Source organism: Papio anubis, chromosome 13 (assembly GCF_008728515.1).
Source record: "Papio anubis isolate 15944 chromosome 13, Panubis1.0, whole genome shotgun sequence".
Classification (NCBI taxonomy): domain Eukaryota; kingdom Metazoa; phylum Chordata; class Mammalia; order Primates; family Cercopithecidae; genus Papio; species Papio anubis.
Window position 1 is genome coordinate 67,412,583 of NC_044988.1, and position 6,765 is coordinate 67,419,347.

General features: G+C 53.8%; 1 protein-coding gene across 4 annotated transcripts in view; it reads right to left on the reverse strand.

The window, feature by feature from the left end:
• The window catches only part of CORO2A (coronin 2A), a 67,845-nt gene extending 63,536 nt beyond the window's left edge, over positions 1-4,309 (reverse strand). For all 4 annotated transcript variants that reach the window (XM_021927332.2, XM_021927331.2, XM_021927330.2 and 1 more), the window contains exon 1: positions 4,200-4,309. The gene's annotated coding sequence lies outside the window, so the exon portion shown is untranslated. The remainder of the gene's footprint in view (positions 1-4,199) is intronic.
• Between the last annotated feature and the right edge of the window lie 2,456 nt (positions 4,310-6,765).

Here is a 6,765-nt window from a genome sequence, read left to right on the forward strand (position 1 = left end):
ACCTATTTTATTTATCACCTATTCATCTATTTTACTTACTGTTTTTCATCTGCCTTTCCCCGCATCTGATTGTAAGTTCTTTGGGGGAAGATCTTTCTGGCCTATTTTGTTTAATGTTAGCACCTTCCCCCTTTCCCCAGCACTTAGAAAATACCTAGTACAGGTTGGGTGTGGTGGCTTACGCCTGTTATACCAACACTTTGGGAGGCCAGGATGGTCGGATCACTTGAGGTCAGGAGTTCGAGTCCAGCCTGGCCAACATGGCAAAGCACCGTCTCTACTGAAAATACAAAAATTAGCTGGCATGGTGGCACGCACCTGTAATCCCAGCTACTCAGGAGGCTGAGGCATGAGAATCACTTGAACCCAGGAGGCAGAGGCAGAGATTGCCGTGAGCTGAGATCATGCCACTGCACTTCAGCCTGGGCAACAAAGTGAGACTCTATCCCAAAAAAAAAAAAAAACAACAAAAAACCTAGTACAATGTAGGTGTTTAATAAATACTGGCTGAATGACCAAACAAACGAATGAACATAAAGCACTTAGGACAAAATTAGGCTGGTGGTAAATACTCAACGAATGTTAGCTATTATTATTACTATTAGTGATTCTTCAAAGTGAGGCTCTCATGTCCCTCCTCCTTGACTTCTCCAAGCTCATAATCACACCTTCCTTGTCCCCACCACACCCTGCCAATCTCTCAATTATAGTAAGGAGCACACCACTCTTTAAATACCTGTATATCTTTTTCTATTTAGGCTGAACCAAATGAAATTGCCATTTCTTGTAAGTCAAAACAAGTCACATACTGGCCATTTCATGTGGTTTAACCTAGTAAGTTTCCCAGAGCAGCCTGCAGACCCCCAGGAGGCACAGTTTGCCCACAGAAGCAAAGTCACCTACTCCTGCCCCTTCAGACCAGGTGTGATTGCAAAGCACGTCCAATCTGTTCTGAAGGAGGCAAGGCACGGATTATAGACTTACAATACAAGAAGATTCTGCTCAATTATTTTCTGGACCTCCTGAGATTTAATAGAGAAGATAAAAACACACCAACTTCTAAAACAATCCAGCTTCTGGTCATTTTGAAATAGCAGAGATTTAAGGCTGAAACCCCTCAGTGGGGAGCTAGCTGCCTGCGTCTAAGGAGATTCAATTAACGAATCTCCTTCCAATCTCGGCTTGGCTACTGAGATTTGTTCACTCTAAGAGGTTGGCTGTCAGAGCTCAAATTCAGCAACTGCTGAGTCTACCCCCATTTCACAGATGGGGAAAGTGAGGCCCAGAGAGGGGAACGGATTGGCCCAAGGTAGGGCAGAGGAACACTTCATCCTGGAATCTATGTCTGCTGACTTTAGTCTCATGGTCTTTCTTCTGGATTAAACTGTTTCTATGCTGGCCAGACTCTGGTACTGTAAGCTTCAGTGCCACTATTTTTTTAAGCTGTATTTGTCAAATGAAATGTTTATTAAGCCTCAGATAAAACACTGAACACTTCTTCACTAGACGGCAACTTCTTTCTTTATTTTTTTGAGATGTTGTTTCGCTCTGTCGCCCAGGCTGGAGTGCAGTGGTGCAATCATGGTTCACTGCAACCTCTGCCTCCCGGGTTCAAGTGATTCTCCTGCCTCAGCCTCCCGAGTAGCTGGGATTACAGGCATGTGCCACCACACCTGGCTAATTTTTATATTTTCAGTAGAGACAGGGTTTCATCATGCTGCCCAGGGTGGTCTCGAACTCCTGACCTCAGGTGATCCGCCCACCTTGGCCTCCTAAACTGCTGGGATTACAGGTGTGAGCCACTGCACCCGGCCAGAAGACAACTTCTTACAAATAACAGCACTATACATATGTCTCTCTCTATAGTTACTTCCTTAGGATAAAGCCCTCAAAGTAGCTGGCTAAAGGCAAAGGGCAAGTAGGGTCATTTTCATGACAACAGGCTACCAGATTGCTCTGCAAAATTAAATGCCACAGGCGAATCCCTACAGCCTTGCCAGCGCAGAGTTTCATCCTTTTATTTTTATTTTTCCTAATTTTACAGGAATAAATACAGCCTCCTTTCATTTATTAAATGTTATGTGTTTTCTGGGGGAAAAAATGGCACTCCAATCTTGGAATCAGGATCCCTGGGCTCGGTTGCTGGTTTGCTGTGTGACCTTTGCCCAGTCACATCCCCTCTGGGGACAGGGGATGCCTATCTGTTAAATGAGGGGGTTGAATGAGATGATGTCTTAAGGCTCCTTTCAGCTTAGACATTCCATAATTCCATGGTGCACTTAAAAACTATTAGCAATTAAAGTCATAGCATGACTTTTTAATAACCCGAATCTGCCATGCTCCTAAATCAGGCCAAAAAGGCTTGAACTAGGCAAGCAGGAAAACAGGGCCCAGATTATACATGTGTCGAGATGACAGGAGACCCAGGTAGCACTTAAGCCTGCGCGTCGGAGCTGGGCTCATGGGCCAGCACATATACTTTGCCTGCTTTTACGAGGGGATAATAACACTCATTTGTGGTCCGGCTCCCAGTCCTGTGCAGCTCCACCATGGCCGCAGGGCAAGGTCATAGGCACTACTTCAGCCCTAGAATTCCACAGACTTTCAGTCCGAGGTAGCTCACCCCAGGTTCTGCTTGCATACCTGTGATGACAAAGAGCTCACGACCTGTCCAGGGGTCTCCTGCCCTCTTTTGGCTGTAAGAAAGTCCCTGGGTGTGGGGCAGGTCATGAAGGGGACAAGAAAGTCCAGAAGGCTGAGAAGTGATTCTTAGAAACCACTCCCTCAAACAGGGCAGGCATCAGGCAGGTGGAGAGGAGGCCACATGGGGCAGGAAAGGCCTGCAGAGGGGCTCCGGCTCTCCTCACTCCAGACCTCTCAGAAGGTCCCCAGGAGGGGCAGGAAGCTCGAGAGACATATTCCAGTTCTGAGGCACATTCCAGTTTTGAGGCACAGGTGGGTTCTAAACAAGCCCCAGGAAAGCGGAGGTCCCACAGTCTGCTCTGGGGCAGACACCTCAGCTCCCTCTTCTTGCCTTGGCTCCCTGGGCTTTGATGGGAGAAACTGCTGGGGCTGGAGGTGAGCATACTTAAGGGACCTGATCACTGCTCCAGGGTGAGGGAGGAAGGGTCAGAGGTTGTTTGTGTGTTCAGAGCAGGACCAGCAGGAGAGGCAGTGACTGGGTAGCAGATTCCAGCCTGGTTTACAACTAATGAGATCCCCATCACAAGGAGTGTGCAAGGGGGCAGCAAGACCTTCCAGAGGGGATCTTACAGAGGGGCTGGGCCAGATGCCATAGGTCTTCTTTACCTAGGGAGCCTGGACCACAGTCCCTCAGACCTGTGCTCTGTCCCATCCCTTAATGCCACGCAGACACAGCCCCTTGGCATTGTTACCCCTCTGAGGTCCAGGCGTGGCCGCCAGTCAACCCTTGTCACACCAGCTAGTGTGTGTCACACCTTATCACACACTAGCTCTGGGACACACAGCTAGGCACCAGTACCTGGCCCGGGTGGGGAAGGGGAAGGAGCTGTCCTGTACCACTCTGTAAATCGAGGTGCCTACGTGGGGCTGGTCCAGGCAGTCGTGCCGCCAGGAGTCCAGCCACCTCCAACCTAGGGCTCCTCCAGCCCCAGACGAGTAAACCCTCTTGGTGGGCCGGCTGATGCCCCACCTGCACGCCCAGGCCGGCTTGGCGGGGACCCGGGGATGCCCCCCACCCCACCGTTTCCTGTACCAGGAAGCTGAGGCCCAGCAGGTAACGCAGCCAAGAGGGGGAGGGTCCCGACAAGAGTCCCATGGAGCACCCGGGCCACAGCAGGGGCCTGTCGGGACCGGCTGGCCGCGCCCAGAGTGAGCTTCCCTCACCGCGGGCTGGAGGGGTGGGAGGTGCAGACAGTACTCATGCGGGCAGCGAGCCGTCGGGAGCCCAGACCTCGGGGCGGCCCCTCCCAACAACCCCGAGAGAAGGGGGCCACCAATGAGCCCGCTATCCTGACGGGGAAACTGAGGCCTGAAGAGGAGCAGTGCTTTGTGCAAGGTCACGCAAAGGGGCTGAAAGCCAGGTCCCCCGCGCGCCGAGCCCCGCATCCCTCCCTCTCCGAGAGCTGAAGCCGCAGGGGGCTCAGTGCGCACGTCCCGCCCGACGTCCCCATCGCGCAGACCGGGAAGGCACGGCCGGCGGCGCGGGGCCGCCCTACCTTGATGACGGCCGCGCAGGTGGTGGTGGCGGTGGCGGCGGCGGCGTCCAGCTCCGGCTCCGCGCTCCTCGCCGCCCGCCGACTCCCGGCGCCCAGAGCCGCCGCCGCCTCCCTCTGCAGCCCGGCGGGCGGGGCTGGAAGGCGGGGCGGGGGCCCGGCCAAAGGTCCGCCCTCTCGCCCGCCCCGCGGGTCCGCCCTGGCCACCCTTTTCCGCCCCCACGACCCCAACCGCGCTCCTGGCTTCCCGGGGCGGGTCTCGGGGCGCGCACACGTGCTGGGAGCAGGCGCGCACACGTCGCAGTGATTGGGGCGGGTTGCTGGCCACCAGGCGGAGGCTGGGGACAAGCAGAGCCGCCGGCCCCACGTCCCGCCGTGCCCTCTTTGCGTGGTGTGGGGTGAGGAACCTGACCTCCGGGAGCCTCAGTTTCCCCCGTGATGAAATGGAGACAATAACCGCGTCGGCCTCTTAAGGCTGTTTGAGCCCTGGATGTGACAATCCCGGACAGGTACAGTGCGCGCGCAGAGCCGGACCGGGGAAGCGCTCCTTTCCCCGAGCAGTTACAGCTGTTACCGAGGCTTCCCAGTCCGCAGGGAGGAGAGGAGCCGGGAGCGCCGCTGGGAGCAGAGGAGGACGCCCTTCCTTCTCTCGGGACCAGCGGGGGCGCTGCTGCCCAGCCTCGCCGGCTGGGGAGCCCTGAGGGCACTAGACAATGGGGAGGCCCTACCTTTGGGTACCACCCCTACCGAACACTACTGAGCCACGCACTGCTCTAAGCGCCTTCTGTGCATTACCTCCATTCACTGTCACACAGGCCTATGAGGTTGATACCATTACTCACCTATTTAACACAAAAGAAAGCTGCGGCACACAGAGGTTAAGTACCTAGGTTAAGATCACACGGCTAGTCATGCGACCCCAGGCAGTATGGCTCCCAGGGCTGCTAAGCTCACAGCCACTCTACCACACCACGTCTCCGAAGAGCTCTTGGTTTTGTTGAGTAAAGACCGTTATCTTGAGGGCCTTGAACTGCTCCGTGGCACATAGTAGGCACTCAATATATAGCTGTGGAGTGGATAACAGAGTACACTATTACTACTTTACATATCTGTATCATTTCTTCTAAGCCTAGCAACCCCTTTATTTAGCCACTATTATTACCTCCATTTTACAGATAAGAAAATTGAGGCTTGGAGTGGCAAGGTACTTGGGGAGCTCTTGATTCTCTCCTTAGAATGTGACTCAGCTTTCATAGTCCACTGCACCACTCCCCTGCCCAGAGATGGACGGGCTCCCTGCCTACCACCTGAAGCCCAGTGTGCAGTATGGTCCTGAAAACCCTCAGCCTACAGCTCTGATTCAGGCCTTCTGGAGTCGGACTGCCCAGCAGGCAGACTGAACGCATGATTCTGGTGTTAGCATGCAAGAGTTGGGTATCTAAACTTTCAAAGAAGCATATGGATGGCTGGGCGCGGTGGCTCATGCCTGTAATCCCAGCATTTTGGGAGGCCAAGGCAGGTGGACTGCTTGAGATCAGGAGTTCAAGACCAGCCTGGCCACCATGGTGAAAACCTATCTCTAGTAAAAATACAAAAATCAGCCGGGTGTGGTGGCATGCGCCTGTATTTCCAGCTACTCGGGAGGCTGAGGCAGGAGAATAACTTGAACCTAGGAGGTGGAGGTTGCAGTGAGCCGAGATTCAGGATTGCACACATGGGGAACCTGACGCCACAGTGGGCATGACCTATCCAGGATCCCCTAGCTAGAAAACCACATAGCACGTCTGGTTCCAAAGTTGGGCCCATCTGCTAGCACCTTCTATTAGGCCTTAGTGTGGATTGGGATGGGCCAGGAAACCTCCCTCTTCCTCCTTCCCAGTGCACCCACATGGCTGGCTTTTTTTTTTTTTTGGAGACGGAGTCTCACTCTGTTGCCCACCCTGGAGAGCAGTGGCATTATCTCTGCTCACTGCAAGCTCCGCCTCCTGGATTCACACCATTCTCCTGCGTCAGACTCCTGAGTAGCTGGGACTACAGGCGCCCGCCACCACGCCCGGCTAATTTTTTGTATTTTTAATAGAGATGGGGTTTCACCGTGTTAGCCAGGATGGTCTTGATCTCCTGACCTCGTGATCTGCCTGCCTCAGCTTCCCAAAGTGCTGGGATTACAGGCGTGAGCCACCGCGCCCAATGGCCGGCTTTGTTATTAATCTTCCATGTGTAGGTAAACATCTTGTGTAGGACTAGAACATATGTGTGTGTGGTGGGGGTGGGGGACAAGTTCTCCATCTATATGCCCCACGTGGAACTTTCTGTACGATATGGCCCCATGTCCATGAGGGAGAGGGTTGAGAAAGAATGAGGAGACAGTGCCTGGGGGCTGGCGCTCTGTGTTTGGAGGATAGCAGCCTTGAACATGGGCAATCTCTGGAAGTGAGTACCTCTTCTGTTGGGGAATGTTGGGAGGGGGGCCTTCCACCTCCTTTGACCAAGTCCCTTTATTCTTAGGGATGTTGCCCCAGGCAGGTTCCCTGGGTTACTCCCTTTTCCTCTCCTATAGAGCAGGTCG